We start from the raw sequence: 26,845 nt of genomic DNA, 5'->3' as shown, positions 1-26,845 counted from the left end.
CAATCTGTATGGGGGCAGCTCACACCCATATATTCTGATGACTGTGTGGTTTTGTTAATAGTACCAATCCCCAATGCTGTATGCCTTAGACAGCTGAATAACTCTCTGCATCTCATCAGTCAATCTTGGAGGAGGTGAGCTCAAAAGCAGGGACATGGCTGGATGGATGAAGAGGTCTATAAATTCACAGTAAGTGTAAGGAGAATAAGTCCTGCAGTGGAAGGCAGAGGACCAATATACCACTGATCTTGGGTTGCCTTGTGCATCCACTCTTTTCATAGCAAAATGAAATTTCTCATGTTGATAATACAAAATTAAGTGGTGGATGTAGGAGGTGTATCTGAACACCTTTTCTCTTGCCAAGTTCATTAGTTGCTCATGTATTTTATCAGATATGTAGGTGGCATAGTCATAACAGATTGGAGACTTGCCAGGGGAAAACATGAGCATCATCACCAGCATAGTTTCATCAACAAACTCAATTGAATTATATCCCAAAATGGGACTGATCATGTCTACTATGTCTCTGCCCAATTGATTGAGGTATACATGGGAAATAGGAGGGTACATCACAATGTCAGAGCCAATGTATAATTGATTTAGCTTGGTGACCTGAGCATCTGTCAACTTAGCTCCTTGCTTTATCAGATCAATCAATGATAAAGGAACTAATTTCTTCTCAGTTTTGAATTGCAGCATCTCTCTGATGGCTTCAGGGGTAACATAGAAAACAACTGAGCCTGAAGGGTCAAGAACAGCCCTCTGAGTGGCGTCATAACAGTCAGCACATAGGTGGATTAGGTCAGGAAACTGGTTGACCTGAGGGAGCTTGAAGATAGGGAGAAAAGAGTCCCAAATGCCCAATACATCTGTTCCACTCTCATGTTTAATCTTTAACTCATTCAATAGGTGAATGTGATACTTGCTGTGCATTAGCATTTCTTCTGATATTTGGTAATCCAGGTCGACTAATGGCTTCCACTCCAATTCTCTCTGAGGGGCATTTAAAGGAGCAATATTCAAGGCTATAGGTGCTACTGTTGCATCCATAGTTAGTTTAGGATTCTATTTGTATGAACTGGTGTTACTGTGCAGAGCAGCACAAAGGAGTATTTCTTGGAGAGAGAGGTGATTTCCTGAGGAGCAGAGGATAAAATGGCAATGGCAGCAATTGAAATACTGCACAAAGCACTGATAGGGCAAATGCTTGGCCTTAAAAACTCTTTTCACAGTGAATTGGTGCAGCTTGGGTTCCCTGTTCACGACTGCACGAACAGAATGCAGGTTTTGTGAAAACTTGGGTAAACAAGGCTCTGCTAGTGAATTTCGACTTTACAACTGAAAATGGAGGCTAGCCGCAGGGGATTTAGTGGTAAACACAGTGTTTTCTTACTCTTTAAGCTATTTTTGGAGATTTATAGACAAAACCAGGTGCAGGAGGATTTGACTAGGATAAATACCTGGTAAACTGTCAACAATAGTCACAAATGCAGGTGGATTTGGCGCGCCAATTGTCTCCAGGACGAATTCAGCAGGTTGGCGACAGTTTGAACGTAAAATGCATGCAGGGGAAGCAACAGTCATTTTTGCAAAAAGTAACGAAAACACGGTTTTTTGGCCAAAATATGGATTTTTTGGAACATTGGCGCTTTTTTTTGGATGATGTCAGCATGACGTCATCAGGTGGGGTCAAGGTCGGATGACGTCAGCATGACGTCATCAGGTGACGTGGCGGCTTAAGAGTGGTCCACGGGGATGGTAAGGTGGTAGGTAGGTCAGAGCTGTGGCGGACGGGGGCGCTGACGCGGCGATGATGTAGCAGTGACGTGGTAGTGACGTTGGCAACGCGGGTTGGCAAAAACCGGAAACAGTAAGCGGTTTAATATCGCACCGCCTATTATATGGAAGCGGGATTGTTAGAGGACGCTCCGATAAGATTTGGGGGTGACGCGTGGCAGAGGCTTGACGTCACCCTCTGACAAATTTCGGAAGGTAAGTTACAGACGTCGGGGCCGGTCCGAAATGCATGAGGGCCGTCGGATGAAAAGGGCCCGATCCGACGGTTGACGGATCGTTAAGGTGCCAGGTTGATACGGATGTGGGCGGGGATTAAAATAATATAAATTTTGGAAGATGCGCTCGGCGGGGACCTTTGAAAATTGGCGGATTTGCATGGTTTTTCAATGTTTTTTTATAAAATCGCGCATAGTGCCCAGAAATTTGGATAAAGCGGAAAAGTGGGTTTTTATGTATATTTTGCAAATGAAGCAAGTTAGGGGTGAAAATGGGGTTTTTTACAAGGTTTTTTAGCATATGAAGGGGTTAAATGGTTTAGATAAATTCTGAAAGGGGAAGAGGGGTAGGGTTTGGGTTCTTAAATTGACCAGATGTCAATTTAATCCCTCACAGTGAACATATGGCTATAATGCCAAGGGGAAGGGATATTTATAAAATTCTTGGGGTTTATACACCATAGTGTTTATAATAATAGGGAAAGGGTAACATAGGGGATTTAGATAATAAAAGTTAAGGGTTAATATGAATGGAAGAATTGAATGAGGAGTGATATCACTAAGTTTATATGAAAACAACTTAGCTTAGGGAGTAGATCAAAATGAAAAGAATTTTAGACAAGAAATGTGGCTTTTAAAGGAATAAGAACCAACATAAAACCTTGAATTCTTTCATGAACATAACTGATGAAGGGATGTTAGTAATGAATGTGAAAAGGGGGAAAAAGGAAGTTAGTCATGCTCCTTTGCTTTGCTGCAACATGATGGAGAAGAAGATCTTCTCTATCCATTGATATTTCCTTTGTGTAGACCAGCAAATCTCATTTGAAAGTAATACCACTTCTGCAACCCCAACTGCCTACCCATCTATTTGCCTAGCATTTTTTGTTTCTTCATGGAGGGTGCACTTAGACTTGCAGACCCTTATGTGCCTTTTCTTTTCTTTTGGCTTTTTCTTTTGATTTTCTATCTAGGGCTACCCTTATTGCTTCCAAGGTCCCAGATTAAACAGTTGGGAACCTTACTTCTCTACCTAGCTACTGGTCTGCCAAGATTAAACAGTTTGGACAGACTTCTTTCTCTATTTTACAACAAAAAATGAAACATGGCATGATCTAGATTAGGCTGTTGGACCATCCATCAAAATTGAATCAACATCAAGCTATATACACATGTTGTCTTTCCTTGAAAATATGGGATCTTTGCATCACCAAAGCAGAGCATATTTGGAACTTTCTTTGCCAATCATGAAATATGAAACCTATTGGTATAGGTAGCTAACACATGTCATGTCACAAGTGCCAAATTTTTCAGGGCAAGAGAAAGCTGTTGCCCCTCCCTCTAAAACCCATCTCCACAGAAAAACCTTTTCAACAATGGGGTCTTGACTTCATTGGAGAGATTCATCCCTCTTCCTCAGGCCAACACAAATGGATCCTAACAGCCACCGATTATTTTACTAAGTGGGTTGAAGCCATTCCCTGTAGGCAGGCCAATGACACCATCATTATCCAATTCCTTGAGTGCAATATCCTTTCTAGATTTGGCTGCCCTGAAAAAATCATCACTGATAATGCCGCTGCCTTTAAGTCCAAAAAGATGATCAGTTTCTGCCACAAGTTTCATATCACCCTGGGCCACTCTACAGCATATTACCCTCAAGGTAATGGATTGGCTGAATTGTCTAACAAAAGTCTCATCAACATCATAAAGAAGGTGCTAGAAGAAAACAAGAAGAACTGGCACAAAAAGCTGGTAAATGCCCTATGGGCAGACAGACTATCCACAAAGAAATCCATTGGAATGAGCCCTTATGAGCTGGTATATGGCATGGAGGCCAGATTTCCTTCATCCCTGGGCATTCCTACTATCAAGATGTTATAGGAAATTCAGGCTGAACCAAATGACATTCAAAGAAGAATCAATCACACAATTCACCTTCAGCAAACCAGAGAACAAGTTTTTGACAGAGCTCAAATTTTGCAGGAAAAGCTCAAAAAGATGTTTGATAAGAGAGCTAAAGCTGAAGATTTCAGTATTGGTGACAAAGTTTTAAGGTGGGACTCAAGAAGAGAAGACAAGGGAAAACATGCCAAGTTTGATTTTTTATGGAAAGGTCCATTTGTCATTTCTGTTGTTCAAGGAAACAATACTTATTTTCTCAGATCTATAGAGGACAGCACTGTTGAAGAAGGCCCTGTGAATGGCAGGATGTTGAAACATTACCATGATCCTTGTTGTTGAAACAATGCAAGTTCTGTAAATACCTTTTGTACAGTACTATTTTGTATATATCAACACTCAGTTTTTATTTTTAATAGGCCGATTGTTTGAGGAACAACAGTAAGGTGGGGACACAGCCAAGGCAAGTAATCCAGTTTCAAAGCTCGGTCTCTGCAGTATTTTCAGCAAAACAGCGAGATGAGAAATGTCACATTACAAGCAATTCATGATAGAAAGAAAACAACTTGCATTTTCAGTCAAAAGTATCAAAACAGAGCAAAATTTTCAGTTCATATCAGCACATTGCTCTAAGCAAAAGCAAGGCAAACACAGCAGTTTGATCCATGTTCCTAAACTGTTTTAAAAGGCATTTTCCAGCGGCATTGTTCATAAAATATCAAGCAGGCAGAAGAAAGCAAGCGATGCTGTACAAGTCAGAGTAAATCAGTTGAGAAGAGAGTTGTTCATAGTTCAAAGTTTCATATTTTTAACAGTCAGAACAAAGGAGTTTTTCAGTCTACAGCAACAAACAAAAGATCAAGGCAGTCTGACCTACTGTTCTTGACTTTTCACAAGGAAAAGCCATCCCCAAGTGGAGCCACTGTTAGCCTCTTATTGTAACAGGGTATCATCTTTCATGATTGACATTTTTACAGGCCAAATATGTCATACTTTGCAAGCTGCAGTGTTCCATATTTCCACAAGAAGACATGAAGTGTGCTAGTCCAAATGCCACTGTTGTATTCCATTTTGATGAGTTGTTCCAGTTTTGAAGAGTTTTCATTAAAGGGAGGTCCAAACAGTCTAATCTTGGTCTCCCTAGGTTTCAATTTCCTGTTGTAGAATATAGAGAATGATATCTGTCCAAACAGTTTAATCTTGGCAGATTTGTAGATAGGTAGAGAATAAAAGGGACCCAACTGTTTAATCTGGGCCCTGGCAGAAATAAGTGTAGATTTAGATAGGAAAAAGAAAAAGAGAAAAAGAGAAAAAGTTGTAAATCTGGGTCTGCAAGTCTAAGTGCACCCAAGTCAAAAGAAGAAAAAATGTTAGGAAAGTAGGCTGGGTAGGTAGTTGTGTGGTTGTAGAATGGTGATTTATGATCAATTTTGTGTTACAAACTGTTTTCATCTTTTCAGATCATAGTGCAGGCAGTTTCCATTCAGAGGATGCTCAAACCTCGATTTCACTAACTTCCCCTTCTTCTAATTCCCCAAGTCACTTACTAACTCCCCAAAGAGGTCAAGATCTGCTTGATTCCTCTTAGTGTCATCATCATCCATATCAGTTTCCTTGATGAAGATCTGCTTCATTCAAGGATTTCAGGTTCTTTTCCCCAAAATTAGCCTAAGGTCCCTAACCTTAGCGCCTGCTTATCATCCCCATATTAACTACTAACAGTATTATATAACTCCCTTTCAGTTGTCCCATTCCCCTACTAAACTATGTATATAAAAATCCCCTATGTAAATATCCCCTCCCTGGCAATATAGCCATATTTCTTATAAGTCCGGGGAAAAATAGTCCATCCGGGGCTGTTTTTAGCCCATCCGAGTCCTAACAGGGATTAATCTGACACCTGGTCAGACTAATAACCTCTCCCCTAGTCCTAAAACCCTCAAAAAATATCTTTTCCGCCCCCTTATCCTAAGTTTTAGGCCTAAATCGTTAAACCCACGCAAAAAACCCCTGTTTTACCCCTTACCCTAAGTCCCGAGCGCATATATATTACCCCGCCCATTTTAAACCCCATAACCCGCCAATCCCTAAGTCTAAACCCTACCGCGTGCATATATTAGAAAGGGAATATTCTCGTGGATATCCCTGCCCACTAACCCGCCGTCGCCTCGTCCTTCCCACCAGCCGTCCGATCCCCAGCCCCGCAGATCTACGACTGGCGGGCCTTCCCGTTCCCCGACGCGCCCGAAGGTTAGCGTCCGGGAGATGGGCGGTATTGCCACCGTACCTCCCGCCACGCGTCACCTCCTGGGCTGTGGCAGAGCCCCCTCTGACGAAACCGCCCATCCCTGTTACAGGGAAAAGTGTCTATATAGAACTACTCTATCCCACTAAGGTGTGACAGCTTCCTTAGAAACAAACAGAGAAAAGCTACTTTTGTTTTTCCTTTATGAATTATAGATAGAGAGGAATAGAAACACCAACCTCCGTCTTGCGCTAATCCTTCAAGTCGATTCCTCTCTTCTTTGACAGTCCTCAGATACCTGCTCCCTTGCACGCCTAGTTTCACAAAGTACCTATAAGATCATAGAAGCATAGCACTATACAAAGACATGGATCTATATTCATAAACAATCTAGGATCAGATGTAAATTGACCATACAAATGTAACAAGCATCAATGATACAAAAGCATGGAGGAAAACTCAAATAGCTTTTATTGATAAACAAGAAAAGATCCTGGAGGAGTTACAACTAGTGGTTCCTGACCCAGCATCAACCTCCCAGCAAAGAAGCCCCTCTTCACCTCAAACAAAGCATAGATCACCCAACAATCTGATGTTTGTCTCAAAAAACCAACAGCAATTCCTTACAGTATGCAAAATTCCAGCCTATGGATCTCTGGGATGAGGGATCCATATATAGATATCTGTAAGGGGGATGAGTCAGCTTGTGATTTGATTAGTGTCCTCTCTCTGATAGTTCTTGCTTCCACTTGGAGACTGAAGGCCTCTTACTCATCCTTGGTCGAATTCAGTGAGGCAAGTGTCACAGGAAAAGATTCTGGAAGCTTCCATTGCCTCTCCACCTCGCGGAATGACACTGCCATTTGTCATTTCTCGCCCATCGCACCCCACAGAAGGGAGTTTTGAAATGCTATGGACCCTCATAGTGTATTTAGGTGCAATGCAACGCACTTAGCCAGTGGAGCAGCTGCAATGATCCTGATTTGACCAATTTTGAGTAGTTTCTCGTGGAGAACTTCTAGGAGAAGCTGTAATCTGTTGACCTTGTTCCTTTAGGGGTTATAACAACACTTTTAGGGACTCAGGAGCCCTTGATTTATGGACATTTCATGCTTGGGGTTGTAGGGCCCAAAAATGTCTATAACAATCCCTATAGGCGGTGCGCCACAAAACCACTTACCGCCTCCTGCCTGGTGACGTCACCTGCCCACGTCACCTGCCGCGTCACCCCCCTGCCCATTCACCATGACACGTCATCCGCCTACGTGGCCTCCTACCATCGTACCACTGAGTCACCTGCCACGTGTCCTGCCACCGTGTCCCTGCCACTGTACCTACCATGTCACCGTTCGTACATGATGACATCATGCTGACGTCATCCCGCCACATCATCATGTTGACGTCATCACTGATGTCACCCACCATACGAAGTCCCATCCGCTGACGTCATGCTGATGTCATCAGCACTTTTTTGGCGTGAAAGCGCAAAATCGCAGCTTCGGAGCCCCGGAATCAAGCGCAAAAATGACCCGTTTTCTTCACGAAGCATCAGAAAGGAGCAGAAGACAGTTTTAAGGAAACAGAGGCCAAACAACAGCCATTAATTTGTGATCAGACCCACAGCACATCAGAGCAGCATCCCCAGATTTAGTCAAAGAGTATCAGAGGAAGAAGAACAGCCAAAGGGTATCAGCCGAAGATCTTTTAGGGGCTCGAAGCACCTGCACATTAATGAAGCCCCCAGGCAAAGTCAAATCAAGCAGCGTCAGCCCATCCTTGCCTTCAAATCACCATTAAGGCATTCAAAGCACCAGGACAGCAAGGAAGCAGAAACCCATGCTCATTTATTTCAAAAGACACTGCACCAAGCCACCAAGGACACCATAATCCATTCAGTTTTGATACAGCCGCCCTCAGCGCAGCCCGAGTTGATTTCATGCATTTATTTCTGGTAGAGTTAGGTCAATAAATAATTTTTTATGACCTGTTAGGTCAAGATGTAATAAAAGCAGTAGATAGAGAGTTTTTCCCTATATATACCGCCCTCTGTATAGTTTTAAGGGTTGGTCAATTGAGAATTTTCACTAGAGACTCGCTGTGTATACCTGAATTTTTCGATAATCAAAGATTGCCGAAAGCTTGGGGAGCGAACTGTCTGTTGTTAATGAATTTTTTGCAGACTGAAGATGGAATTCTTGTGCTGCACCCTGAAGCAATAAGTGCATCTTACCTTCGTTTTATTGTTTCCCACTATCTAAATAGCAGGAAAAAATAATAGCCTAGAATTAGTTTAAATACTCTCTATGCTCAATTTCTACTATTTTTTTATGTTTTCCTATGAATGAATTGGTTATGAATATGAATTCCTTCTGGCTCATGTTTACCCCAATTCACCTGTGTTGGCCAATTATCTAGGGATTCTTCACTGCCCCTAGGTAGCGCCCTGTTACCTTCCCTGCTAATCTGTTGGAGAGATTCTTAATTGCCTCTCTTTCTTTAGCGTTCATTTCATCCTTTAAACCTGAAAATTGTTTCAAGTTCAGCTATCTTGATCCATTTTCCCTCACTGTTATCAAGGAATCGCACCAACAGTTTTTCTCCTCGACTCCACGCCCAATGGTTCGAAACATTCAGACTATGCTCTGCCTCTCTACCTGAAAACATCAATTTTCCCACCAAAATCATAACAAAACCCTTTGAAACCAATACCCATCCTAAAATCGCTTTAAACAAAGCTAAATCTGAAAGAGAGAGCCCTCTCTAACTGTAGGTGGGCTAGAACCTGCAGTCCAAAGTTGGTTTGTGGTTACCTCGGCTGTATCCCCTTACTCCAACCTTCGAGGACAACCTGAGTGATAACACTCCCCCTGAGTACATGTTGAGTCTGCAAAGATATGATTCAAAGGAATAGCATGACTCTATAACTCAACTAAGTGAGTATGACCTCCTTATGACCAATGACTCGTACATACATATATCACCCAACCAAGTGGGGATACACCACATTTGACTCATCCACCCAACCAAGTGGGGATACACCACATTTGACTCATCCACCCAACCAAGTGGGGATATACCAATTGTTTATTCATGAGAAAAATACAACAAATATTACATCATCCATCCCATGTAAAGTTGCGATACAAATTACATCATTTGTCCAATAGGACTCATTCAAATATAGACTATGACAAAAGAAGTCATATCAGACCCTATGACTTAAACAACAAATCATAGCTGAATTTAGCAACCAAAATGCCAACAATGCAGAATGTGTGTGAAGGCTAATGCTCCCCCTGAACTTGTGCTACCTGTGCATTGTCAACAAGTCATTCATCAAGGCATCTTTTTTAGTCAGATAAAAATCAATGAACAAAGCATATTGTCAGACTATAATCATCAATATCAGATAGAGCACCCATATCAGAGTCTGACCCATTGTTTTTCTGTCAGAAAAACATATACGCTCCTTCAACCACAGAAACCTGCGTGTATACACGACTATACTTCATGAAACCCGCGTATAATAACCTTCCTCTGAAAACTGGATTTAAGAGCAGGATGATGCAGCAACTACTCCCAGCTTTTGTCTGAGATATTCAAATGTTTCTCTGGGAAGTAGTTCTGTGAATATATCGGCAACCTGTTCTTTGGAGGGAACATACTCCAATTTAACCTTTTGTTCAAGCACTTATTCTCGGAGAAAATGGTACTTAATGGGTATGTGCTTGGTCTTAGAGTGCATGACTGGATTTTTTGAAATATTGATGGCACATGTATTATCACATAGAATGGAGATGGGTGGAGTACATGTGATCTGAATGTCTTTCAATGTTTTCATAATCCAAAGTAGTTGTGTGCAGCAAGATGTAGCAACCACATATTCTGCTTTAGGTGTAGATAAGGCAATCGAAATTTGTTTCTTTCTGAACCATGACACTAACCGAGAACCCAAATAGAATGCACCTCCACTAGTGCTCTTTCAATCATCAACATTTCCCGCCCAATCTGCATGTATATATGCATGAAGAGTAAGGTCTGCATCTTTAGGATACTGCTTCTGGGAAAACTAGTCTCTATTTGATCTGCTAGTCCCACTAAGACGGGTAGCTATCTTAGAAACAAACAATCAAAGAAATTCGAGATTTCCTTTAAGTGTAATAGGTAAGAGGGAAGGAAAGAGGACCAACCTGGATCTTCTGCTTGGATCCTTGCTTGATTTCTCTCTCCCTTGATAGAATTTGTTACTCCTCTCCTACTTATCCTGCTTTAAAGAGTACCTGTAGAATCAAACTAACATAAAACCATAAAATCATCTCTATCTAAAACATCATAAACAATGCAGAATTAGAAACACATTGACCATACAATTGCATTCATAAACAATAAGATTCACAAATACACGATTATATGGAGGAAAACTCAAAGAACTTTATTAATTGTAGAAGAGAGGATTACAACCCAGCCATCTGATCCAGCATCATCCTCCCAGCATAGAAGCCCTCTTCACCTCATGAAAAGAAATATCACCCAACAATACAATGCCTCTTCTCACAGACAAACCAACAGCACTTCCTTACAAATTATAAAATTCTAGCCTCTAGATCTCTCAGATGAGGGATCCATTTATAGATGTCTTGCAAGGGTGTGAGTCAGCTCTAGGTTTTTTATTAGTGTCATTCCACTAATAGTTCTTGGTTCCACTTGAAGATTTCATTGATCTCTTACTCATCCCTGGGCGAATTCAGAGAGGTAAGTGTCATATGAGAAGTTTTTGGAAGATTCCATGATCATCCACTTAGCAAACTATAGCAAACTATCTCTGCCATCTGTCTATTCTTTCTCATCACACCCCACAAAAGGCTCTTTCAATATGCATCACACCTGGCTAGTGTAGTAGTCAGTATGCATCACACCTTGACCATGGAGCAGTCAGTATGGTCCAATTTTGGCCAGTTTTGAGTGGTTTTTCAGGTGGAACTTCTGGGAAATGATGTAATCAGTTGACCATGATCCTTTAGGGTATGAAACAACACTTTTAGGGGTTAAAGAGCCCTTGGTTTATGGACATATGAGTTTGGGGTTGCAGTGCCCAAATATGTCTATAATAGTTTCCCCCTAAAGCATGAGGTCGTAAATCTTTTGATGTCGGGTGAAATGCTTTATCATGAGGATCCGAGGTATTCGAACTAGAAGGTGACCTGTATAAGATACAATACAATACATCATCATCATATTATTTTCATGATCTAGCTGAGGCGGGCATTCCCATGCTCAACTTTATAAATTCATTTTCATGTACATAGGACAGAAAATCGTCCGCTATTGCAGACTGGTGATTCTTCGCATGAAGAGTCATCTTCCCTAGTTTAGATGACTATCTGTGCAACTTCTGTGTACAATTGATGTTTTTATTTTCCTGAATATATCGCAGCCCGGATGGATGAAACTAGATCTGGGGTCTTCAAACTCGTTCAATCTTCGCCTAATTTACAAGTCGATCCATGTGAAAAGATGTTATGAAGTTGAACATGGAAAGACATTTCTTGATTACCAGCCAATAATGTAAGCTATTAACAGGCGCGAGAGGAATCATCGATAATGATAATGACCTTCAAGGTACTACAGTACAATTCACGTGGTGTGAATATATGATCTGATGTCGAACACCACGGAAAATCTTTCGGTCAAAGGCCATTGATGTAAACCTATCGCCAGAAGTGAGAAACTTGCCATTGAGGCATGCAAGCTTCAAAGTACTGAAAGGGTTGTTTCTAAGTCAACTTCTTGGATAATGAGCTGATGTCGACAAGAAGTGACTCATCGTAGGAGGGCCTTAATGTATCCCACATCTACGACACGAAACGGAACAAAAAGATCTTCTGGAGGTGAAAACAATCTGGTGATATAAGGTTCAGGAATGGCGGTCATGAAAAATGAAGGGTGGAGGTATTGCAGTGGATGAGGCGTTTGCTGGATGGTGAATTCTCTGAATGAATTCTCTTGAACATGTCGGCGACACTGAGATGGATTGGTAGCATTAACCCCAAAAGATGGATGGTACGGAGGACCAATGGTGATATGACCGGTGAACAGAATAACCCAACCCGACTCAATCATGGTGATGGAGTGAAAGTGTCATGTTCAAGAGCGACCTGCTACCAATAAAATTCTTCAAGTTTTCTTCCCTTTTTCCCCAGTCATTGCTAACCAGTACCTCTTTATTCTTGTCAAGCTTGAGGAGGATAACATATGCTTGGCCTATAATTTTCCCTTAGGGCAAACCTGTCGCTATGTTTTAGCGAGCCTAGCATCAATGAGACTCGTTCTTGTCTGGGTGGACAAGTTTTGTCGCCATTGTTTTAATGAGTTTAATGACAAAGATAACTAGGTCCTTTTCATGTTTAGAGAGTTTGAAAAGGGGAAAAAATGAAACTCCAACAGTCCTTTTTCATAGTATAATCCCTTAAGTCCGAAAAAGTATAAAATAATACGAAAGGGATGACTTTTCGATCGCTTTAACGAGCTAAAAAAGACAAGCGCTCAATCTTTTTGTTTGATAATCCCTCAGGTCCAAAAAGATTATAACATATAAGAGGGATGGAGCTTCCCCTTAATTTAATGAGCTGGGAAGGCCAATAGCTCAACAATCTTTTTATATTTAATGAGTCTAAAAAGAGTTTAAAAGAGACTCATTTTTTAGGAACGAGTGGTGTTCTTGGGTAGCAACTGGTTCCAGGTAAGTTTGGAACTTCTCAAAACATGGCAATGTGAAGAGGGTGGTTAACAGAACCACTCGTCGCAGCTGTTCCTCAAAAGGGTAAATAATCAAGTGGAAGCGTATGATTGGCCAAAAGAATGGAGGTGATGGTAAGAACACAACCAAGGCTCAAAAGGCTGATAACAAGGTAATCACAAAGGTTATTTACTGAGGGTGGATTCATTTTTTAATGAACTTGAATCGGAAGAAATTATGCTCAGTGGCAGGTTTATATTTTAACGAGCTTGAACTTTGCGAAACATTGCTCCAGCCAATCATTTGAAGATGTCCCTTATTGGTAGGTTTATTTTTTAATGAGCTTGAAGTCTACTATAACATGTGCTCATTGCCTTTTTATGTAAGCTAGAAATGACCAAACTACAAAGCTAACCACACTAAAAAGCTGAAAAACTAAAAAACGCTAAAAGGCTAAGAGATGAAAAACGGTTGTTTTTCACTTGCACACAAAGATTTGCATGCCCCCAGGTATTTAAGAAAAGGAGAGTTCCCAAGTCACCATATGGAAGTCCCTGCGGTTAGGCAGGACTTCCTTGGCTTTTTCCATTGAAATAGACGAAGGTGAATGGTGTGAGCTTCCAATCACATAACCTACAAGGAAATAGTTGTTTCAGACCGATCACATAACTAGCAAGGAAATGGTTTTTCAGTCCAATCATATAAACTTCAAGGAAATCTCTCTTTTCATCTGGGTTCGCCTGCTGAAGCAAACCAGGGTGCATGCCACCTAAACTTCGTTACATTCACCAAACTACTCGCGGTAATTAGGTGGATGGAATGAAGGTTGAAGAGACATTGTTGACGTGAAGAGACCATTTAGGGATGATGGTTTATTCATAGCTGTGTTTGAACCAGGAAATGAAAGCTGGTCAACAAATTGCACCAATTTGCCTTCATATGGAAAACACATTACTCGAAAGAGTGTGGAAAAAATAGCTTCCATGCTATATATATAGTCACGTCCAAGGAGTAGATTGTAATCTAGTGGCCCTTGGACTACCATCACATTCAAATGAATGGTTTTCCTTTTCAAAGTTATTGGCAACTTCAGAAGGATCCCTAACAATCGACTAGTTCCTTTGTTGAAGCCTGACAAATTTTGTGTTTTAGGCAGAAGCGATGGCGAACCAAGCACTTTCCAAGCAGTTGAGGAAAGGATACTCACTGAAGCCCCTTCATCTATGATAGTGCCAGACACAATCATTTTGTAAACTTGTACTATGATCTGGAATGGTACATTAGATGGAAGGTGGGGTCCTGCTAGTTGATTCCAATCAAAGAAAATGACTAGACTGCTTGGAGGAGGTACCAGATAAACGGCCGGATAAATCTCATGAACTGGAGGGATTTCCTCCTTTTGTTAAGGAATGGGTGGATTGCCCCCAAGTTCACCAAACTCTATATTGACAAAAAGAATTTGAACGGTGTTGTTCTCATTCTCTTTGGAAATTGTATCATCTGAAGGTGGACCTTCTGAAGGCAAGACTGGGTCGACTGCCATCTCAACCTGTTGACTTTGGTCTGGTATGGACTCAGAAGGTTCACTTTCAACGATAGGTGTTTTGACCGACAATTGAGTTATGTCAGTCAGGTTCTCAACTAGCAATGGACTTGGCAAGAGTTTCTTGTATCCAGGTGGAAGTCACTGTGGTGAAGCAGGACGATTATGCAAGATTCTCTTGGCCTCATATAGAAAAGGACAATGGGGAAGGTGATGGTCTCCCTCACATAGTAGACATGGAGGTTTGACCTTTCTTTCCTGTCCAGGACTTTCATTTTCACTAGTTGACGGTGTGCTATCAATCTGATTGTCAGAGGTTGATGACACCGGATGGTGCGAACAGGGAGACCACTCTCTCAAGATCTGCGGAATGCAAGGACAATCTCGACAAAAATGGTTTTCTTTGCAAATTAGGAAAGGATATCTAGGAGATTTAATGTGTGGATTTTCACTAGATGATTCATTGTTGCCCCCTTGCTTAACTAGCTTCTTCTTCTTCTCCTTCCCTTTCTTCTTCTTCTCAACTACTTGGTTTTTAGTGTCACTAGTTTCACCAATTGAAGAGGAGGAAGGGGAGGGAGAAACAAGTGAAGTAGAAGGTGAAGGGACAACTTCAGTATCATCTAGTTGCTGATTTGATTGCTAAGGAATTACGGTATTTTGAACGATAGAGGTCGAGAATAGCCATACCGGCAAGCCGATTGTTATTCCCGAAAGGGACAATGTAGCCATATACGGAGCACCAATATCTCCCGAAGAGGAGAAAGGACTAGGATTCCCTCCAAGAGGGATTCCTTGATTGGTGGACTCCATTATCTCAACCTAAGATCAATGAAGGTGTTAACACCCAGGTTGTTCCCTTTGACTCCTAAGGGAATACGGCCGGGGTAACCACTAACCAATCTTTGGATTATAGCTTCTAGCCAAACTGTAATAAGAGAGGGCTCTCTCTTTATGATTTGTCTTTGTTTTGATAGTGTTTTAGGCTAGCTACTATGTTCAGGCTTTTGGTTTATGTTTTGGTTGAAGGACTTCTCTCAATGCTTAAGATGTAGTGTTTTGGCAGTTGTATTTCATTGGGCAATGGAGTCTAAAGCTGTGAACTGTTTGAAATGCTGGAGTGAGAATGTTCAGACTGTAGGGCATATTGGGTATCCCAACAGACAAAAATTTAAACTTAAGTGATGATGTATGGTTAGCCAATGGAAAGCAATTAAGAATTCTCCACAAAGCTGGTGACGTGAAAGTGAAATATGTTACTCAGGAGGAAACTTGAATTCCTAAAACAATGATCACTGTGAAAGATATATTCTAAAAGTGCAGCAATTAAGAATTACACTTATCAAGATTATAACTGAAGAAAACATTCATTAACAACATAGATTGAGCTCAGGGTATTCCATGAATAAATCCTGAAGGCTATTCTTTTTCTTTGCTGCTAAATACTTAGAAATTAGAAACATATATGGATTGTAAAAGATTGAAACACATAACGAAGAGAGTTACAGAAGACTTATTGTATTGTGAGATGCACAGGGATCCTGCAGTTTTCAACAAACACCATGAACGCATCCAAACAACTCAGAACTTGAGAAATTCCATCACTTCCTTTATTAAACTCTGAAAAGATTACAGCAGAAGAAACTTCTTTAAGAGAAATCAAAAACAACCCCTGCAAGCTTGTGCGAGGGGCAAATATATACAAACAGTATTACAAAATATCTAAGGCGTTGAGTCATCTGAGAAATAAATGTTTCACCAACTCTACACAGAACAGCAGATAAGAAGTTATTGCTGCCTTTAATACAACATAAATGCTCTTTCTATCTGTCAGAAGATATTTTGGCTTTTGGAAGCCAACGAGTCGGTTGGAATGATCTGCATAAATGCTGGAAAATGCGCTTTTGGAGCTGCTCTGCTGTAGCTTCTCGGCCTAGTCACTTGTAGCTGTCCATCTTGCTTTGTTGGCCGAAAGTTCTGCTGAGTTGGCTCAGCTTTCACCTTTTATGAATGCTAATTTTATTAAACTGTCCTGTGCATGCCAATTTGTATTTTTGATGAAAAAACTTGGTGAATGGCTTGCTGGTCTATAAGATCATCTGAATTGCCTTAGTCCACCATTCCTGTGTGGGTAGCTGATGCCTAAGAATTGCATCCATAGTCTCATCTGCCTCTGTGTATTTATAGAAGTTAGGAGGCACTTCAAACAGGTGTTTAATTTCATTCATTATAAAGAATAAGTTTTCTACTCTGTTGTAGAGAGTCTGTCCTGTAGCTGGCCCTGTTTCCTCTGAGGTGCTGGGCCTTTCATTGATCTGACTTGTGGCAAATGCATTGACCCTCTTGGCATACTGCTCATGTGTAAACAGTCTCCCTGCGCTGTTCAGTAAGCTAGGGAGACCTCTGTTCTGTAATACCAGAAATTTATCCATAAATCTGTTCACCTCGGTCTGCATGTCTTGGGTTCTTCTCTCTAATGTCTGCACTAGGTTTCTCAGTGTAAGAACCCTCTTGATTAACTGAATAGTCTCAGTCCTGTTGGAAATTCCCATGGTAGCTAACTGAGTACTTGTTCTATTATTAAGCACATTTATCATCCTAGTGGCAACTTCAGGCATATTGCTTAGAGCAGCCCTTGATCTCTGAATTTCCGTCTGTGCTTTAGCAATGAGCTCTAACTGCTCATGGATTGTCTCAATATACTGCCATTGGTCAGTAATAGACTGGCCAATATTGGCCCATAGCACTGTTTTGAGCTCAGCCACAACCTTATCTAGTTTGAGCTCATTCTCTAGCTCTTTGATCCTGTCTTTGAGGGCTTTTATCTCCCTGCCCTTTTCTGCCACAGTCTGCTTGGATTTGTCATATCTATCATTCACCTTGGCTAATTTCTCCCTGGCCTCATTTAATTCTGTCATTTGTGCTTCCAAGGCCTGAATCTCATTTCTCAGCTTTTGCATGTCCAGGCTTGGGGCCTGTTCTGTTGTTGGTGGTGGTGCTGAGGTGGATGGTGCTGCCTGTTTTGTTTGTTGAGGAGGAGGAACAGTAGTTGGAGCAGCTTCCTCAAGGTTAATTATTTGAGCAGGAGGCTGGGAGGTCTGACCTTCTTCTCTTTGTTTCAAAGTTGCCTGTAATGCTGCCTGTGCAGCCTCTGATTCTCCCAGCTTTTCTTGAGTCTGGATTAGCTGCTTATATAGAGACACCAACAAAGCTGTGGCATCTTGATCATGCCTCTGCTGAGCTACTTCATCTGTTTGAGGGTGAATTTTGGCTGGGAGTTTGATATTTCTCCTTAAAGCTGTCATGTCTGCATCCCTTAATTTCAATATTTCTTGTATGCCCTTGATATCTTTGGGATCATGCCTAATTTCTATGATTATATCTTCTAAGGACCTTATTCTGTTGTCCTTTGCTTGGGAGGATGCTCTCTCCAACTCAAGTTGGGAGGCTGTATTATTAAGGCTATTTTCTAGCCTATAGTTATCCAATGTCTTGTCTGCCAAGGAGGCATAGACCATCTCACCTGTCTGCTTATGCAATTCAATTTTGTCCATTGGGTGGATGTCCTTGGCAAGGACCTCAAGATTGGTCCTCAAGTAATCTGAAGGGGACTGTGGCTGCAATGTAGTTGGCATGAAGTGACTCATGATCATCTTGCCCTCCTGGACATCATATGCAGACATTAGTCGTTGCTGGTTGGTGGGAGCCATTTTCAACAAATGATTATATAGCTGTATTTTAAAGGGCTCATTCCTCTTCTTTATTTCAATGAACTGATGTTTGATGCTCAGTTCACCTTCTCTCTGCTGGCTTGAGGAGCTGACTTCTCCTCCCATTGCTCTGTCCTGTTCCTGTTGGAAGGAACTTGCGGATGCTTCCCTGCTAGGTGGGCCCATGTTCAAAGACTGCCCCATTGGCATCTCCTCTTCAGAAAGAGGATTCAATCTTTGTCTTTTTTCTCCCTGATTTATGGATGATGTAAGGGGAGTCTCTCTATCTCTTTTCCTGCTTATATCCTCCTTTTGTGGAGTTTGGAGGATTGATGCTTCAGCTAATGTTTCTTGCCTTGAAGGCACAGTTTGTTGTGGCTGTTGTTCAGTGGATTTTGGGGCTTCCACTGTTTGCTCTGGCTGCACAGGCTGTTCCTGTCTTTGTTCCTCTTGTTGTTGTTGCTGTTGTTGTTGATGCACTTCCTGCTACTGCACTTCTTCTTGCTGTTCCATCTCTTTTTTTGCTTGCCCTTCAGTCATGGGAGGTAGCTGCTCCTTTTCCACCTGCTTTTCTTTGCCTTTGCTGGATGTTTGTTGAGTGTCCATGGCAGCTTGCTGATGTGTTGTTGAAGATGAGGCAGCTGCTCCAAGTTGCCTTTGATATGAGAAGGAAACCTGTCCACAAGTTTCCAAGTCAGCCTCCTTTTGAAGATTCCTAGCCTCTCTTTCTAGCATTTGCTCTCTAGTAATAGGCTCTTCTAGAGTGCCCTCTTTCCAGCTCAAGGCATTAGCATACTGCTCAATATGAGGCAGCCTTACATGTGCATAGTTACCCAATTTGTATTTTATCCTCCTGAGGGAAATAAAATGATTACGGTCATAAGGTGTCCATTTGAAACTGGTTTGCAATCTGAGGCCCTCTAGGATCATATCTGCCTCCTTCCATCCCTCTTCTCTCTTGTTGTATAGGAAAGGACCTAGCTGGCTCCTTACCTTCAGCTGCACCTTCTTGTTTTTACTTTGGAAATGGATGTAGTCGCATTTCCAAACTGCCTGAAGTATTCTAGGGCAAAAAGTCTCATAGGGACATATCTTGGCAGCCTATAAGGGTTCAACTCATAGCCATATATTCTGATTACTGTGTGGTGTTGGTAAAAGTACCAATCACCAATGTTGTAGGCCTTGGAGAGATGGAGAACTCTTTGCATGTCATTAGTCAACCTTGGAGGAGGTACACCATACAGCAATGTCATGGCTGGGTGAATGAACAGGTCTATGAACTCACAGTATGTGTATGGTGAGTCAGAAGTACAATGAAAAACTGAAGTCCAAAACACAACTGACCTTGGAATTCCCTGGGCATTTAGCTTCTTGAGGGGAACGGAGAAGCTGTCTGGTTGATAAAATAAGAACAGATGGTAAATGTATGAGGTGTATCTGAACACCCTTTCCCTTGGTAGATTCATTAGCTGTTCATGAATCTTTTCTGCAATATATGTGGCATAGTCATAGTGTACAGCTGGAGGCTTTCCAGGAGAAAATATGGACAGCATTGCCATTATAGTGTCATCAACATCCTCAATTCCCCTATACCCCAGGACATAGCTGATCAAATCCACTAGCATTCTGCCCAAGTCATTCAGGTACTCATATCCAATAGGAGGACTTCTCACAGTTTCAAAGCTTGGCTGTACAAATAACTGATTAATTTTGACAATCTGGGCACTTGACAAATTACTCCCCTTCTTTACTAAATCCAACATGGAAAGGGGGGTCAATGGCCTTGCAGTATGGAAATGCAGCATCTCATTTATGGTTTCTGGGGTGATGAAGAACAAAACTGAGCCTGTAGGAGTGAGAACAGCTCTTTGGCATGGATCATAGCATTCCTGGCATTTATGGATCAAGTCTGGAAGGGGATTGACTTGCGGGAGGTTGTAAATGGGCAAATTTGAATCCCAAATCCCTAAAATATCAGCTCCATTAAGGTGTTGGGCTTTTAATTCATTGAGCATATGAATATTAAACTTAGAGCCCATTGGAAACCAATCTAACATCTGATAATCTACATCCCAGAGGGCTTTCCATTCTATCTCCTTTTCAGGGGCATTCAGAGGCTGAATATTCAGGGCTATTGGTGTTTCCATGGCTAATAAGGCTTCTGACTTGTATGTAAACTGTTTTGAGTGAGTAAAACAACGCAGGGGAATTTCTTTGCAATGGAAATGTGAATTGTAAGGAACAGAGGGCGAATTGGGAAAACAGCAATTGAAATACTGCTAATAGGACTAATGAAATCAGTACCAGGACTGACAAGAATGTTTCTACGGTGAATTTATGTATTTGAGGTTTCTAGTTCACGACTGCGCGAACTACCTGTGAATTCAGGTCGACTTTGTCAAATGCAGGCTCTGCAGAAGGTTTATTGCCTTGCTAGTTGGAAATGGGTACAGGTCACTGGATGTTTGATGGTGAAATCAGTGTTTTACACTCTCTTAAACCAGTTTGCTTGCAGAAATATGGATAAAACCAGGTGCAGGGAATGATCTTGAGAAATACCTTGCGAATTGTCGATAACAGTTGCCAATGCAGGTACGACGGAGGCGCCCATGGTTTCAGCGTCGAGTTCTGCAGGTTGGCGTTAATTTGGTCGTAAAATGCATGCAGGAATAACAATAGTTGCTTTGGCAAAAGTGGGAAAAACACGCATTTTTGGCTAAAATATGGATTTTTGGCATATTGGCGCGTTTTTTGGATGACGTCAGCATGACGTCATCAGGTGGGGTCAAGGTCGGATGACGTCAGCATGACGTCACCGGGTGATGTGGCAAGCTGTGAGTGGTCCAGGGGGATGGTGAGGTGGCGGACAGATCATAGCAGTGGCGGACGAGGGAGCTGACGCGGGCCTGACGTGGTGATGACGCAGGCATAGTAGAACCGGCGGTAAACCATAAGCGGTAATGGTTTTTCTCGGACCGCCTTTGATACGGTCGCGGTTTTGTCAGAGGGCGACCCGAGAAATTGTGAGGGCGACGCGTGGCAGAGGCCTGACGTCACCCTCTGACAGTTTCTCGGGTACTAAATTTCGGACGTCGGGCCCAACGCGATATGCATAATGGCCGTCCAATCAAAGGCGCTCGATCGGACGGTTGACGGGTCGATGACTTGTGCGGATGATACGGCAGCGGGGAAGGATTAAATTAATATATCTTTTGGGGTTTGTGCTCGGCGGAAACCTTTGGGATATGGCGGATTTTGATGGTTTTCTTTGTATTTTTAAATGAAAAATAATATCGCGCCGATACTTTGGATAAGTCCAAAAAGTGGGTTTTTGCGTGTTATTTGCAAATGAAGCGGGTTATAGGTAAAGAGGGTTTTTTATAAGGTTTTCTTAGCCAACAAAGGGTTTAATGGGCCAAATGGATTCAGAAAGGGGGGAGGGGGTAAGGCTTAGGGTTCTCAAACTGACCAGATGTCAATTTGATCCCTGACAGAGAACATATGGCTATAATGCCAAGGGGAGGGATATTTATACCATGTTTGGGGTTTATACACCATGGTGTTATAATATTAGGGAAAGGGTAACATAGGGGGTTTATATAATAAAGTTAGGGGTTAATATGGATGAAAAGGGTGGATGAGGGGAGATACCACTAAGTTTGTTTGAAAATCACTTAGTTTAGGGAGTAGATCAAAATGAAAAGAATTTTAGACAAGAAATGTGGCTTTTAAAGGAACAAGAACCACCATGAAACCATAAATTCTTCCATGAATCTCAACTGATGAGGGAGTGTTAGTAATGAATGGGAAAAGGGGAAAATGGGAGGTTAGACATGCTCCTTTGCTTTGCTGCAACCTGATGGAGAAGAACACCTTCTCAATTCACTGATTTTGCTTTGTGAAAAAGGTTAACACTCATTCAATTGTAAGGAATGACATTTCTGCAACCCCATCTGCCTACCCATCTACTTGCCTAGCATTTTTTGTTTCTTCTCAGAGGGTGCACTTAGGCTCGCAGACCCTTATTTTCCTTTTCTTTTCTTTGGCTTTTTCCTTTTGATTTTCTATCTAATTCTACCCTTATTGCTTCCAAGGTCCCAGATTAAGCAGTTGGGAGCCTTACTTTCTCTACCTAAGCTACTTGCCTGGCAAGATTAAACAATTTGGACAGACTTCTTTCTCTATTCTACAACTGAAAATTTAAAACATGGCATGATCCAGATTAGGCTGTTGGACCATCCATCAAAGATTGAATCCACATCAAGCTATTTACACACCTTGTTTTCTTTTGGAAATATGTGATCTTTGCATCATCAAAGCAGCGCATATTTGGACCTTTCTTTGCCAATCATGAAATATGAAACCTATTGGTATAGGTAGCTAACAGTGGCTCCACATGGGGATGGTTTTTCATTTGGAAAACCAAGAACAGCAGGTCAGAACGCCTTGGCCCTTGACTGCTTTTACCAAAACTTGAAGTATGCTGCTTTGAAGTGCCAAAATTGTGCTCTTCCCATTTTGGTGGATCTCTGATCCTATTTGCCTTTTACTAATAGTTAGTAAAACTTGAGAAACTGCATTTTTACAATTCAACAGAAAGTAATATCTACATCTGAATAGGTACAGGGAACCTCAGGCTGCACTCATGGGTAGTAGTCAAAATAATGCTTCAGCATCCTGCCATTCACAGGACCTTCATCCAAATCAGTTTCATTAAGACTTTTAAGGAAATAAGTATTGTTTCCTTGTACTGCTTGGACAGAAAATGGTCTTCTCCAAAGGGAATCAAATTTTCCATGTTTTCCTTTATCTTCTCTTCTTGAATCCCACTTGAGGACTTTGTCTCCAATGTTGAAATCTTCTGCTTTAGTTCTTCTGTCAAAGGCCTTTTTTAATTTTTCTTGTAAAACTTGAACTCTGCTGAAAACTTGGTCTCTAGTTTGCTGTAAACATATTATTTGATTGATCCTTCTTTGCATATCATTTGGTTCAGCTTGGCTTTCTTGAAGAAGTTTCATAACAGGCACTCCTAGTGATGCAGGAAATTTGGCTTCTAATCCATAAACCAACTCATATGGGCTGGTCCCAATTGATCTCTTGGTTGTTAGTCTATCTGCCCATAAGGCATTGACCAGCTTCTTATGCCAATTTTTCTTATTTTCTTCCAGTACCTTCTTTATGATGTTTACTAGGCTTTTGTTTGATGATTCAGCCAGGCCATTTCCTTGGGGATAATATGTAGTAGAATGGCCCAAGGTAATATGAAATTTGTGGCAGAAATTCACCATCTTTTTAGATCTGAAAGCAGCAGCATTGTCTGTTATTATTTTGTCAGGGCAGCCAAATCTAGCCAATATGTTATTCTCCAAGAACTGAATGATTATTGAATCATTTGCTTGTCTGCATGGAGCAGCTTCAATCCATTTAGTGAAATAGTCTGTAGCTGTTAGAATCCATCTATGTTGTCCTGAGGATGAGGGATGAATTTCCCCAATGAAATCCAAGCCCCATTGTTGAAAAGGTCTCTCTGTTGCAATAGGCCTTAAGGGAAGTGGCAGTAACTTTCTCTTTCCCTCAAACACTTGGAATTTGTGACATGACGTGGTAAATTTCTTGACATCAGAGAAAACAGTGGGCCAATAGTAACCAGCCCTCAATATTTTGTCCACAGTGGACTTCCAATACAAGTGTCCACCACAGTCCCCTGCATGAAATTCTTTCATGATATTGTTAGTTTCATTTTCAATTAAGCAGTGCAGCAATATTCCTTCATGGTTTTTCCAAAGCAAATTGCCATCCATCACACAAAATCTTGAGGTTTTCATTTTTAAGAACCTACACTTAGTTCTGGACAATCCTGGGGGAGCACACAGGTTTTGTAACACATAACAGATATCAGAGTACCAGGGGGATTGTTCAAAGGCTACATTGATCTTTGGAGTCACCAGCTCCGGTTCACTGTCCAGCTGGTTGATGTCTAAGGCTTGGAAGTTTGCTTCTGTCATTAATTTAGCCAAACCTTGCCCTTTTATCAGTTTTGTAGGTTTTATTTCAATATCAAATTCCAAGATGTTGGCAATCCATTTTCCTCTTCTGCCCTCTAGGTTTTCTTGAGTGAGTATGTCTTTTACAATAGGGCTTGGCACATATGCTATAACATGGGAATAAAGGATGTAAATCCTAAAGTCTTTGATGGCTTTGACCAAAGCATAAGCTTGCTTTTCCATGATTTGATATTTTAGAGGTGCATCTCTAAGAGCTCTGCTAAAGAAAGAAATGGGCTTCTCATTTCCTTGGTCATCTTTCTGTAATAAAACAGCAGCAATAGTATGCTGGGAGGCAAAAGAGAAGATGATAAATTCTCTGTCAAACTGAGGATTGGTTAAGACTGGGGTTTGGGTGAGGGCTAATTTTATACCTTCAAAGGCTTGATTTGCTTCAACTGTCCATTTCACTTTTGAATCTTTCTTTAGCATGTTATTTAGTAATCTGATTAGTTCTGCTAAGTTTGGGATAAACCTTCTCAAAAAGTTGATCTTTCCCAAGAATGCTTGCAATTCTTTGATATTTCTTGGGTGGGTCATTTGTAAGATAGCTTGTATCCTATCTGGGTCAATTCTTATGCCATCTTTTGAAATGATGTGTCCTAACAGCTTACCCTCTTCCAAACCAAATAGAGACTTCTTGGGATTCAAGGAAATTCCATATTTCCTACATGTTAAGAAAATCTGCCTTAAGTGTTTTAAATGTTCTTGGTCAGATTTTGAAAAAGGTGTGAGGTCATCTAAGTAAATGACTAAAAAGTCATGAATCTCCTTTGCAAAAGCAATATCCATTGCTCTTTGAAATGTTGCCCCTGCATTTTTCAATCCAAAAGGCATTTTTACATATTTGAAAGTTCCCCATGGGGTTGTAAATGCAGTTTTGTCTTGATCATCAGGGTGTACCAGGATTTGATTAAAGCCTGAGAATCCATCAAGTAATGAGATCCTTGAGGCCCCTACCACTCTTTGGAGAATGTGATCCATCTTGGGTAAGGGATAATTATCTTTGAGGGATACTTGATTCAGATTTCTTAGATCCACACAAAGCCTTATTTCACCAGTTTTCTTTCTTGTAGGGACTAAGTTTGAAATCCAATCAGAGAACCTGATTGGTGCTATGATGCCAGCTTTAAACATTTTTTGCAATTCCTTTTCAATTGAAGGAAGGAGCATGGGATTGATCCTTCTCAATTTTTGTTTGAATGGCTTTTGATTAGGCTTGAGAGGGATAGTATGCTGGATAACAGAGGTATCATAGGACTTTAGATCCTCATAACCCCATGCAAAGACATCCTGAAATTCTTTGAAGAGATCTATGTATTTGGGTTTTTGATCAGGAGGTAAAGATGCAGACAACTTTATTATTTTGGGCTTGTCAATGGTACCAATATTACATTCTTCAATGGCTGCATTTAAGGGCTGCATTTTTGGTTTTCTGGGGGTATCATTTGAATCAAAGATGTCCTCTAGTGGAGTTAGGCCTGTTGGAAGAAAATTATCTTTCAGCTCTATGATTTCAGCCTCAGCAGTGGCCACTTCTTCACAACCAATTTGTTGAATTTACTGAATGCTTTCCTTGTTGAAAATGGTTGGATGTAGTATTTGTTTTGCTGTTCTAGGTGATATTGGGTGAATAACCTGTTGAAACTGTAGTTGTGATTGACTTGCTCCATCAAGTATTTGTGATTGACTTGCTCTTTCAGTGTCAATATTTAGTCCTACAAATTCTTGTTCCAAAGTTAAAAAATTGTTTATCTGTGTATCATCCTCAAATACTTGCCAATCTTTAACATTGTTTGGAATGGAGGGTCTGTGTTTTACCTCGGCTGTGAAACAATTGTTAGGTTCCAATGGTAATTTGCAAGTACTTGCAAATGTGGCCAAACTATGAGCATGAAGATTATGGGTCCTAGAAATTTTAGTGATTTGGAATTCAGAGAAGGAGTTTAGTATTTCAGCAACAGCAGACCTATAAGACCTCAATCTTTTGTCATTGGTGACAAAATTTCCCTTCACTTGTTGGATGACTAAATCTGAATCTCCCATGATTGAAACTTTTCTGGCTTGTAAAAACTTTACTAACTTGAGGCCTAGTAAAAGAGCTTCATATTCCGCCATGTTATTAGTACATCTAAAGTTTAATCTATATGCTCTGCCTTCTGCATGACTGTTTTCTTTATTATGTACCCAAACTCCAGCTCCTGCCCCTAGTTTGTTGACTGAGCCATCAAACTCAAGGAACCATAGAATATGTTGTTGTGAGGGAGATTTAATGATCTGTTCATGAGCTGGACTTGTAAGTTGAAGTTCTGGTTTTTCATCTGGTTTGTTTTCTAGGACAGTCTCATCATTTAATTGAATATGCTTGACTACAAGAGCAGCAGCAGCGCTTGGTGATTGATTGACTGCTGTTTCATGGGTGGTAGTTCTTTCATTAATGTCTTCCTCTTGTATGAGTATCTTGGTTTCAACATCATTATTTGAGAGATTTGTACTGTCATTGAAGAGAATGTATGAGTCTATGTCTGAATGGACAGCATATATGGGAAAGTTTTGAGGCTTTTCTTCACTGCTGACCATGTATTTCATAAGTGTTTCTCTGTATAATCTTTTTGGTTGCCCAAAAACAGAGATGGTGGCATATGACATGTCT

The sequence above is a fragment of the Pinus tabuliformis genome, chromosome J (assembly GCF_031772625.1).
Source record: "Pinus tabuliformis cultivar Carrire ecotype Pingquan chromosome J, CPIR1, whole genome shotgun sequence".
In the NCBI taxonomy this organism is placed as follows: Eukaryota; Viridiplantae; Streptophyta; class Pinopsida; order Pinales; family Pinaceae; genus Pinus; species Pinus tabuliformis.
The sequence above is the reverse complement of the archived record's forward strand: the minus strand, read 5'-3'. Positions refer to the sequence as shown.